General features: G+C 48.5%; 2 non-coding genes across 2 annotated transcripts; both read right to left on the minus strand.

Moving 5' to 3' along the window:
• Nucleotides 1-1,278: 1,278 nt before the first annotated feature.
• On the minus strand, nucleotides 1,279-1,360 carry TRNAS-AGA (transfer RNA serine (anticodon AGA)). Its single transcript has one exon. It is a non-coding gene; the product is annotated as a tRNA-Ser (tRNA).
• Nucleotides 1,361-2,860: 1,500 nt separating this feature from the next.
• TRNAH-GUG (transfer RNA histidin (anticodon GUG)) lies at nucleotides 2,861-2,932 on the minus strand. The gene has a single exon. It is a non-coding gene; the product is annotated as a tRNA-His (tRNA).
• Between the last annotated feature and the right edge of the window lie 9,568 nt (nucleotides 2,933-12,500).

A 12,500-nucleotide genomic window follows, 5' to 3' on the forward strand; every position in this document is an offset into this window, starting at 1 on the left:
GCTCAATAACCTACAGTGACATGAAGAAATTATAATTCGGAACACTCAGGGCTACTCCTGTGATAGGCTGAATGTGTTCATTGCTTCCTCATTCCTTATACAAAGGTTTTATCTCCTCAGTGGTTGATAGGCTGAAACCGTTTCCTGGCCGCCTGCTTGTGAACTGGCAGGAGTCAAAGATCACACATACACTGGTGGGCCTGTGATGGGACACCAATGCAGAGAAACACACCTGGCGCAGATATTCTATTCTGTTTATTAGACCTGCATCTCCCCTGTACCTCCTCAAGCCATCTGTATGTGAAGCAAGAAAGAGTTAAGGAACGGTCCATCTACACTTTTATTGGGAGGATGATGCTGTGAGCTCCTCCCAGCTAATCACACAAACAGCAGTAAAGCAAGATAACTACACAGTTAGGGGGGACTGCATGGTTAGGTTTTTGAGGAATTATTGAAACTGACCTCAGTGACCCATAATCAGAGCTGTGGCTAATGACTGCATGCCTAATTATGATGAAGCAAGCACCATAGCTCGTAGGGGCCCCACAACACACTTTTCTTAGCTCATTGAATTAAAGTATAAACTTCTGCCATGTGTGAGTGGTAAAGGCTTGTTAATTTTGTTGCTTTTCAAATTCACGTCTGACAACAAGACGAAGGAACATTGGGGCATCAGACGCTTTGGAAAGTAGCCACCAACCGCAGAGAAAGAGAGAAAGAGGGAAAAGACAGTATGAGGTGTGGAGAAAACAGCAGCAGGTACAAGGAGCTCAAATGAGATTAATGGCGCCTAAATAGAGCACGTAAAGGAACAGTTACAAATCGAAGAAAAGGGAAAGAAAAGACTAGGAAAAAACACAGAAAGAGCTTGTAGATGAAATTCTCTTCCAGGAACAGCAGGTTAAGAGAAATTACACAGGGAGCAGTTAAGCTTGTAACACGGGGGAGAATAGAAAAGAAAATGCAGTTTTATGAAGTGTCTTTGCCTAATCCAGCTAGCACTTTTATTTTATTTCTCTATTTGCTTCTTTTATTGGTAAAGTAAGTTTCAAGTGCATGCACAGGTATGACCGAGAGAGCCAGGGTATAATAATTTGAAGCGTTTGCACCAGCGCTAATGAAGGACGAGAGTTATAGCAAAGATATGAAAGGGGGAGCGATAATAAATATGTGATATGGCAATAGTGACACCAAAATAAGCCACCTATTTATAAAACTGACATGGAAGAAATACTAAAGGTTAACTTCTGAAATTGTAGCCGATGTTAAAAAGATTCTCGTTGTCGGCAGGATTCGAACCTGCGCGGGGAGACCCCAATGGATTTCTAGTCCATCGCCTTAACCACTCGGCCACAACAACTGACTGCAAGGTGTGTGCACATAATCTGTATGCAAGTTTTCAAGGTGTCCCACAGCAAATTCCTGATATTCTGCAATGCACTTTTTAAAAACTAAGGTTTTTTTCAGCAGGCACATTCTCTCCTAAAAACAAAAATTGCATGCGTATATCTCTAGTTTGGAATACCATAGGCTTGCATGCATACTCTCATGGGTCACTCAAGTTTTTTGGACCCTATTGCACTCTGTTTTCGTGCTGCTTTTAGTATATGTCCCATATTAAAGAAGTCTACCATCTTTGAGTATTTGAGGCTCCTTTGTAAGTGCTTTATATTTTTTCCTTGAAGAGCTATATAATAAAGGGGTCCGGGAAGGATTGCATTTATGGAAGATAAAAGAAGGCCCACTTGTCTCACCAAATGCTGTAGAGAAACCTGATGTTTTACTCATGTTATCCTTAGTTCGTTTTTGTTAGACCTTGCATTCTTAAGGTGGTCCCAACCCCACCTTATTGCTTTTCACCTCCGCATTTTGCTGTATCTTTTTGTTGGCCTTAGGACTCTGATCACTTTATCGCTACTAATCAGTGCTGAAGTGCACGTGCTTCTTCCCTAATCATGTGTATAATTGGAGTATACCTGACTGACAGATTTAATTTACTTGAAAGCCCCTTGTAAAGTGGTATACCATATACCCAGGGACTGATTGTGCCGCCCAAAGAAATAGCATTTCAAACCTGTCTCAAGCCTGCTACTGCAGTGCCTGTGCTGCAGTGTACTGCCACTTCGACTTGGCATTTAAAACTACTTGCCAAGCCTTAAACTCCAATTTTATTACATATCAGTAACCCCTAAGGTAGGCCCTAGGTAGTCCTAGGGGCATCATGCTATGTAAGTAAAAGGTAAGACATGTACTGTGGTAGTTTGTATGTCCTAGTAGTATCAAACAGTCTATTACATTTTTCACTACTGTGAGGTCTGCCCCTCTCATAGGTTAGCATTGGGTAATCCCTTATACTTTTTGGGGGGTAATTCCATATCAGAGAGGAGAAGCTTTATTTATTTATTGATAAATCCTATCTACTGGTGAGGTTGGATTTAATCTTACTATTGTATAAATGCCATTTTTAGAGAGTGAGCATTTCTCTGCACTTACTGCTCTATTTGCATTGAAACCTGTCTTCGATTGACGTCTGGATTGGGCTGCGAGACAGCTACATATGTGCATTCCCTGTAGACAGCCACAACACAGGTCACTCAACTGCAACTGCATTCATCTGCATTCTGATTGGCCTGGGGGAGAGCTCCGCTCCCCTTACCGCAAATATGTTCAAGAACGATAATTTATGTCAGTAAGTACAGTATACCTACATCTTATAATCATGTGTGTTTAAATAATTTGTTGTTAGATCGTTTAAATATTGAAAAGGATCTGTTTTTAATAGACATTTTACAAAAACAACTGGTACATTTGGGAATTCTGTAAAGGAAAAACCCAACTGCCGTGACATTGCCAACCACAATGCCGTGACTCGGATTCGAACCGAGGTTGCTGCGGCCACAACGCAGAGTACTAACCACTATACGATCACGGCGAGCTACTTGGGCTCAATAACGTACAGTGACATGAAGAAATTATAATTCGGAACACTCAGGGCTACTCCTGTGATAGGCTGAATGTGTTCATTGCTTCCTCATTCCTTATACAAAGGCTTTATCTCCTCAGTGGTTGATAGGCTGAAACCGTTTCCTGGCCGCCTGCTTGTGAACTGGCAGGAGTCAAAGATCACACATACACTGGTGGGCCTGTGATGGGACACCAATGCAGAGAAACACACCTGGCGCAGATATTCTATTCTGTTTATTAGACCTGCATCTCCCCTGTACCTCCTCAAGCCATCTGTATGTGAAGCAAGAAAGAGTTAAGGAACGGTCCATCTACACTTTTCTTGGGAGGATGCTGCCGTGAGCTCCTCCCAGCTAATCACACAAACAGCAGTAAAGCAAGATAACTACACAGTTAGGGGGGACTGCATGGTTAGGTTTTTGAGGAATTATTGAAACTGACCTCAGTGACCCATAATCAGAGCTGTGGCTAATGACTGCATGCCTAATTATGATGAAGCAAGCACCATGGCTCGTAGGGGCTGTAGGAAGGTACATCCTGACTATGGTTGCCCCCAACTTTTTGCCCTGTGTTTTAGCTGGTTTTGGACATAGTCGACCTGGGACCCTGCCAATCGGGACCCCAGGCCTACTGCTCTCTCTTTAAAATGGATTCCATGTACCCTAGGTACATTTCCAATTGGTACTGGGCCACCTTATCAGACCCTGTAACTCAGGGCATAGGTGTACCCAGGGCTGCCAGGGGCTGCAGCATGTATTATGCCACCCCTGGCTGGCCTCCTAAATTTGACACAACTGGCTGCATGACAGCTGGGGCAAAGTCGTGTAATCACCCTTTGCTGTAGGTGTAGTATACCTATACCTAACCCTAAAATGGACACACAGATTCCTATCAGTCACTCCTATGGCAGGCCTTGACAATCCTGAAGGCAGAGTGCTTGGAATCGTGTGAGATGGTGCTCTGGCATGAGCTGAGCCCGTCTGCAGCTTGCGGAACCAAGTCCTAATAGCTGTTCCATGATATCGCATACCATATACTCTTAAGTGCATTATAATCCTCGCGGTTAAATGCCAACTTTGGTATTGCTTTATCAAAACATGTCGAGTAAGGTGTCATACGAATTGGAATACTAACCCCTCGCCAATTCTGGCGACGGGGTTAGCATTCCACCCTTCTAGAGGGACACGACATGTATGTAACTGTGAACCCCGGTTAAAGTTAACTAAAGCCTCAGCTCCACAAAATGGATGCTGCCACCACAGACACGAGTCTGACCTCCTGCTGCTGGGAGTCCTTCCAGCGAGGGAGGCTTGGACAAAGGGTTTCCTGTCCGGGGCGGTGCTAGCACCATCCCAGACAGGGTTTTGTGTATCCTGGGTAGGCAGGGCTTTTCAGGAAGGTGACTGCTGAGTGGCACCCCGGTGCTCACTACGCATAGGCCAGTCAGAACCAGTTCCAGGGGCACACCAGCCCCTGGCCTGGGGAAGTCCGGCAGGGGAGAGGGGTGTAACCACCCCCCTCCTAGTCCCACCCATAGGCAGGACCTAGTCACCGGGTCAGCCCCCTTTTCTAGTATAAAGATGGGAGCGGGCCCCCTGTTCAAATTAGATCATCTTTGGAATCAAGACACGACTTTCTGCGAAAGGACTTCAAGATTTCTTCATCAAGATTCTCCCTTGTGGCTAAGGAGTAGTCACCCTGCATCCGCAGGCACCATCCTAAAGAGCACTGCGGTCTGCTGCAAGTCCTTCATCACGAATCCGACGACCCAGCTCGACGAGACCCGGCTTCCCTGGCACCTCTGACCTCTACTCACCTCTACAGCAAAGCTGAGAACCGTGAGTGCGACGAGACCTCGAGGGACCGACGATCGCCAAGACTGCACGACATCTTTACAACAAGCCCACCGTGTCCTCCACTGGTGAGTGCTTTGGGGTCCGAGAAGCCCCGACCCTGCGCAGCTCCAGCACCCAAGGTCAGCCTCCCTGCATCTCCACGATCTGCGTGGGGCCCTTCTGCTGTTTGCTGTGCACCGCGTTGTTTGGCTACTAGCCGGCTGGCTTGTGGCCTTCTGAACGACGCCCGACGACATCACTGCTGCTGGTCTGGTTGCTCCAGACTGGCCCTTGCTTCCTTCTTGAAAAGAGGCACCCCGGACCCTCCTGGTCCACTCCAGACGCCATTTTAGGTCCACCGCGTGGGCTTGAATTTGCCAAGGCTTTGTTGCCCAATCCTGGGTCCAGCTACGCCGACAGCTTCTATCTTCGTGGGACAGCTCGATCCTCCTTCCTGGTCGCCGACAACGCCTCCTGGTCCGTGAGATCTTCGAGCACAGCGTCACCCACTCACCTAATCGAGGTGGCTACCATCCGGTGCCCTCCTGGTGCCCACTGACTACTGGCTAGTAGTCTCGAACTTGGTCCCCTCTGCTTTCAGGTGTCATCTTCCATCGATCCAGGCTTGGATCCACCGAACTTTCTTCACTGGTCGCCTGCCAGCAACTTCTTTCTTCCAGGCTCCTGGTCCGTCAACGAGGATTCCCGACGTCTTTTGAGTCCTATGCAGCTGCAGCCCCTGGGCTAGGTAACTTCGGCATTTCGGTGCCCCAGCATAGCCTCACTATCCAAGGGTCAGAATCTACTTTCGTTTTCTCCCTACCAGGTCGGGTTCGCCCGAGAACACTAACTTTGCAATTTCTAGCTACCATAGACTTTGTCCCGCATCTCGCGTGAGAGTGCACACACTGCACCCGAGTCCCCTGGGTCTCCCAGAAGTAATCTAACGATTCTATAGTCAAGTCCTAGCGATTCCAAAGCCTATTAGTACTGTACTTACCTGCTAGTAATTTCGCATTCCACTTTTCAAGTATATGGTTTTCCGTGCCCCTCGGGCATTTGTATATACTGTGCTAACTTAAGTATTTTTGTAAGAGTTTTGGTTTGTGCTTAGTACCCTGTCCTCATAAAGAGTACAGGGCTGTTGTGATTCTTAATAAATAACTGTTTATTTTCATAACACTTGTGTGGTGTCCTTTCACTTGGTGTTCAAGGGGTATATGTGTGGTATAACAGCTGGCTTAACACGCCCTCTCGAGTCTTTAGCCTTAGACTGCTCGTATCCACGCTACTAGGATAGCTGGTCTATAAGGTTGACTTACAACCAATCATCAATAAGGGTTGCTGGACTGATACATAGTGTTCACTAGAATAGTGAGCACTGCATATCAGGCCACCTTCTCACATTGGTGGCAGCGGTGGGATTTGAGCTTGCTGTTGTTTTGCCACACGTATCCTAAGAATATCTTGTTGAAAGATCACATAAGTACTGTTAGTACATATAACTAAGCTTAGAATACTCTGAGTTCTACTGAACCAGCTGTTGTAGCTCCTCAAGGCTTAGCACACCTTGGCTGCAACTCTTAGCAAGGGATCAGTAGGCAAACACATAGTGTAGGTAGGTGCATCACTTACACCACACTAGAATCAGCATGTCAGACAAAGGAGGAAACTCTGAGTATCCCCTTGTGTCAGTGGACCCTCCACAGGTCCTTACTTCAAAATATGCTGCTCTTAGCTTCCATGAGATGAGACAAGTGTGTACTCTCAGGAAACTAAAACAGGGGTCTAACCCCACCACTTCCTTTCTGATTGGTCTCTTAGAGGCTTATGATGCCAGTAGGGCTGGTAACCCAGACCCTTCTAATCCAGAAGGAAGTTTGCCCTCCTTACAGGGACCCTTTGATAGCCAGGAACATCCCCTCCAGGAAGCAGATGATGCTGAGGATGAGGATGAGGACCAGTTGTCAGGGGATGAGGCAGATAAGGGACAGGTAGAAGTCAGTAGACTAACCAGGTCCAACTTAAGCAGACATGAGCTTGGTACTAGGGGACCCCTGGGCCCTCTCTCAGGTCAGCTTAACATTGGGAATGGACGAGTTAGGTCTCTATCAAGAGGCTCTAACAGATCCTTTCAAACCAATGGCTCTCTCAACTCTTCTCACAGAGGGATGTCTTCCCCTAAGAGGAGAGTGTATGAAGCTGAAGAAAGGGCAATCAAACTGAGGATTGAAAGGGAAGAACTTGCCCTGGCCAAAGAGAGACTTGCCCTTGCTAGAGAGCAAGAATTATGTGGGCTACAGCCCACTGGTGGCAGCAATAAACCTAGCAATAGGGAAAGGAGTTTTGATACAAAGCACCTGAATAAGATAGTGCCCCCCTTTAAAGAAGGGGATGACATCCACAAATGGATTACTGCTTTGGAGAGAGCCTGCACTGTGCAGGGTGTTCCCCAAAGTCAGTGGGCAGCTATCTTGTGGCTCTCCTTTGATGGTAAAGGTAGAGATAAGCTCCTCACCACAAGGGTGGAGGATGCTAACAATTACAAAATCTTGAAGAATACACTGGTTGATGGGTTTGGTTTAACCACTGAACAATACAGGATGCTGTTCAGAGACACCCAGAAAACTCAGTCTCAAGATTGGACTGACTTTGTTGATTGTGCCACTAAGGCTTTTGAAGGCTGGCTACTGGGTAGTAAGGTTACTGATTTTAAAGGATTGTATAATCTAATTATGAGGGAGCAAATCTTAAATAATTGTCAGAACCAGTTATTACATCAGCACCTGGTAGACTCTGAGTTGACCTCTCCACAGGAATTGGGTAAGAGGGCAGACAAATGGGTCAGAACCAGGGTTAGGCCTAAAAACCAGGGTGGTGACCAGAAAAAGGAATCAACCAAGCCTCAAGAGAAGGGTGGGGATAAATCCACAGAGAAGACTTCCCAAGGGCCCCAAAACTCCAACAAGGGTGGTGGGTCCCAGAACACTCCTTCAGAACAGAAGAAACCTTATTGCCATACCTGTAAACAGGTGGGTAATTACAAAAGTGATGCCAGTTGCCCTAAAAATGGTAATAAGGGAAATATACCCCCAGGTAATACTCCTAAACCTCCTGTTACCACTAGTGGTAATCCCCCAGGTGGTGGGAGTGCCCCCAAGAATGTGGTGGGCATTACTTTGGGCAATCAGGAGGACTATGGCCTAGCCAGGTTCCCTGACCACACTCTTGTCTGTGAGACTGGCATGGGGTTTGCCAACTTCACTACTGGACCCCACATTTTGGGAAAGTATAGACAAGAAGTTTTATTGAATGGTCAGAAAGTTGAGGCATTCAGAGACACAGGGGCCAGCCTCACCATGGTGAGTGACCATCTGGTCCCCTCTGCTCAACTGACCCCTGGTTTTACTTATCAGGTGACAGACATTCATGGAGTGAAGAGAAGGCATCCCATGGCAGTAGTCAAGCTCAGCTGGGGTAATGTCACAGGGCCCATGAGAGTGGCAGTGACAGATAACCTACCTGTAGATTGCTTACTGGGGAATGACCTGGAACTCTCAGCATGGGCTGAGGTGGAACAAGAAACTCACTCCAGAATGATAGGCCTATCCAGACAGGTTAGTGGGGCAGTAATAGCTACAGCCCCAGTCCAAGCACCATTCCTCCCTGAAAAGGTTGGAAGGGCAGGGGTAGCCACTGCCCAGGCTCAGACAGACTTTCCAGAGCAGGATAGGAGGACTGTGACAGTCACAGCCCAAACACAAACTGAGTGCCCTCCTGAAAAGGTTGGCAAGGTTGAAATGGTCTCAGCCTCCACTCAAACAGATAGTGAGGTTGTGAAGCCTGAAACAATGGATCACTCCACTCAAACAGAGAGCATTGAGGAGGAAGAAGAGTCTTCCCCCTCCCAGACACTAGGTGAGAGCCAGCCTCCTCAGGGAACTGACTCTACCCCTGTTGAAGGAACTGCCCCAGAGGTGGTCAGGCCTAGCCTGGCAGAGCCTCTGATGGCAGTGGACCCTTCCCAGGTGGGACCCAGTCTGGAGCAGGTAACCTGCCCCTCTCTACCCTGCCTCAGTCAGCCCAGGGCTGAAGAGATCAGGGAGGCCAGTGGTGGACCCCAAAGGGCCCCCTGTCCAAAAGAACCCCTTAATTAGCAGATTAGGATCACTGAAGCTGGTAAACCTAGCCAAGTGAAAATAGAACAGACTCCTGAGGGATCCCCCTTAAAAGTAGTTAGGGAACTCCCACAGCTGGACACTGTTGGGCACAGCCAAACATGGGGCCTAAAAACCCCAGACCTGACCTGTCCCTCCAGTAAGCCAAACAGAGGGACTCAGCCTCCAGCTTTAGGTAGCCAGAGGCTGACCCTGAGAGCTCAGTGTATCTCAGCTAAAGAAAGAAAGGCACACATGATGATTTGTGATTGGAGGAAGTTGAGCCCAAAGGTAGAGGAGCCTCACTTCAGTACTCCATCCCAGCATCAGCCTTCTTCTTTCCCAAGACACACCAAAGGCAGAGATTCCCTATGGTGGAGACCCTCAGATACACTTAGGGTGAGGGGTTGCCTAGTGGACCATGACACAGGGGGAAACCAAGCCAGAGCTGGTCCTTCCTTATATGGCCACTTAGGTAATAGAGGCTTACCTGGACAAGGATAGCCTTATCTCCTTTCGTTTGGGGGGGGGTTGTGTAGGAAGGTATACCCTGACTATGGTTGCCCCCAACTTTTTGCCCTGTGTTTTAGCTGGTTTTGGACATAGTCGACCTGGGACCCTGCCAATCGGGACCCCAGGCCTACTGCTCTCTCTTTAAAATGGATTCCATGTACCCTAGGTACATTTCCAATTGGTACTGGGCCACCTTATCAGACCCTGTAACTCAGGGCATAGGTGTACCCAGGGCTGCCAGGGGCTGCAGCATGTATTATGCCACCCCTGGCTGGCCTCCTAAATTTGACACAACTGGCTGCATGACAGCTGGGGCAAAGTCGTGTAATCACCCTTTGCTGTAGGTGTAGTATACCTATACCTAACCCTAAAATGGACACACAGATTCCTATCAGTCACTCCTATGGCAGGCCTTGACAATCCTGAAGGCAGAGTGCTTGGAATCGTGTGAGATGGTGCTCTGGCATGAGCTGAGCCCGTCTGCAGCTTGCGGAACCAAGTCCTAATAGCTGTTCCATGATATCGCATACCATATACTCTTAAGTGCATTATAATCCTCGCGGTTAAATGCCAACTTTGGTATTGCTTTATCAAAACATGTCGAGTAAGGTGTCATACGAATTGGAATACTAACCCCTCGCCAATTCTGGCGACGGGGTTAGCATTCCACCCTTCTAGAGGGACACAACATGTATGTAACTGTGAACCCCGGTTAAAGTTAACTAAAGCCTCAGCTCCACAAAATGGATGCTGCCACCACAGACACGAGTCTGACCTCCTGCTGCTGGGAGTCCTTCCAGCGAGGGAGGCTTGGACAAAGGGTTTCCTGTCCGGGGCGGTGCTAGCACCATCCCAGACAGGGTTTTGTGTATCCTGGGTAGGCAGGGCTTTTCAGGAAGGTGACTGCTGAGTGGCACCCCGGTGCTCACTACGCATAGGCCAGTCAGAACCAGTTCCAGGGGCACACCAGCCCCTGGCCTGGGGAAGTCCGGCAGGGGAGAGGGGTGTAACCACCCCCCTCCTAGTCCCACCCATAGGCAGGACCTAGTCACCGGGTCAGCCCCCTTTTCTAGTATAAAGATGGGAGCGGGCCCCCTGTTCAAATTAGATCATCTTTGGAATCAAGACACGACTTTCTGCGAAAGGACTTCAAGATTTCTTCATCAAGATTCTCCCTTGTGGCTAAGGAGTAGTCACCCTGCATCCGCAGGTACCATCCTAAAGAGCACTGCGGTCTGCTGCAAGTCCTTCATCACAAATCCGATGACCCAGCTCGACGAGACCCGGCTTCCCTGGCACCTCTGACCTCTACTCACTTCTAGAGCAAAGCTGAGAACCGTGAGTGCGACGAGACCTCGAGGGACCGACGATCGCCAAGACTGCACGACATCTTTACAACAAGCCCACCGTGTCCTCCACTGGTGAGTGCTTTGGGGTCCGAGAAGCCCCGACCCTGCGCAGCTCCAGCACCCAAGGTCAGCCTCCCTGCATCTCCACGATCTGCGTGGGGCCCTTCTGCTGTTTGCTGTGCACCGCGTTGTTTGGCTACTAGCCGGCTGGCTTGTGGCCTTCTGAACGACGCCCGACGACATCACTGCTGCTGGTCTGGTTGCTCCAGACTGGCCCTTGCTTCCTTCTTGAAGAGAGGCACCCCGGACCCTCCTGGTCCACTCCAGATGCCATTTTAGGTCCACCGCGTGGGCTTGAATTTGCCAAGGCTTTGTTGCCCAATCCTGGGTCCAGCGACGCCGACAGCTTCTATCTTCGTGGGACAGCTCGATCCTCCTTCCTGGTCGCTGACAACGCCTCCTGGTCCGTGAGATCTTCGAGCACAGCGTCACCCACTCACCTAATCGAGGTGGCTACCATCCGGTGCCCTCCTGGTGCCCTCCTGGTGCCCACTGACTACTGGCTAGTAGTCTCGAACTTGGTCCCCTCTGCTTTCAGGTGTCATCTTCCATCGATCCAGGCTTGGATCCACCGAACTTTCTTCACTGGTCGCCTGCCAGCAACTTCTTTCTTCCAGGCTCCTGGTCCGTCAACGAGGATTCCCGACGTCTTTTGAGTCCTATGCAGCTGCAGCCCCAGGGCTAGGTAACTTCGGCATTTCGGTGCCCCAGCATAGCCTCACTATCCAAGGGTCAGAATCTACTTTTGTTTTCTCCCTACCAGGTCGGGTTCGCCCGAGAACACTAACTTTGCAATTTCTAGCTACCATAGACTTTGTCCCTCATCTCGCGTGAGAGTGCACACACTGCACCCGAGTCCCCTGGGTCTCCCAGAAGTAATCTAACGATTCTATAGTCAAGTCCTAGCGATTCCAAAGCCTATTAGTACTGTACTTACCTGCTAGTAATTTCGCATTCCACTTTTCAAGTATATGGTTTTCCGTGCCCCTCGGGCATTTGTATATACTGTGCTAACTTAAGTATTTTTGTAAGAGTTTTGGTTTGTGCTTAGTACCCTGTCCTCATAAAGAGTACAGGGCTGTTGTGATTCTTAATAAATAACTGTTTATTTTCATAACACTTGTGTGGTGTCCTTTCACTTAGTGTTCAAGGGGTATATGTGTGGTATAATAGCTGGCTTAACACGCCCTCTCGAGTCTTTAGCCTTAGACTGCTCGTATCCACGCTACTAGGATAGCTGGTCTATAAGGTTGTCTTACAACCAATCATCAATAAGGGTTGCTGGACTGATACATAGTGTTCACTAGAATAGTGAGCACTGCATATCAGGCCACCTTCTCACAGGGGCCCCACAACACACTTTTCTTAGCTCATTGAATTAAAGTATAAACTTCTGCCATGTGTGAGTGGTAAAGGCTTGTTAATTTTGTTGCTTTTCAAATTCACGTCTGACAACAAGACGAAGGAACATTGGGGCATCAGACGCTTTGGAAAGTAGCCACCAACCGCAGAGAAAGAGAGAAAGAGGGAAAAGACAGTATGAGGTGTGGAGAAAACAGCAGCAGGTACAAGGAGCTCAAATGAGATTAATGGCGCCTAAATAGAGCACGTAAAGGAACAGT

The sequence above is a fragment of the Lissotriton vulgaris genome, chromosome 1_1, assembly GCF_964263255.1.
Source record: "Lissotriton vulgaris chromosome 1_1, aLisVul1.2, whole genome shotgun sequence".
In the NCBI taxonomy this organism is placed as follows: domain Eukaryota; kingdom Metazoa; phylum Chordata; class Amphibia; order Caudata; family Salamandridae; genus Lissotriton; species Lissotriton vulgaris.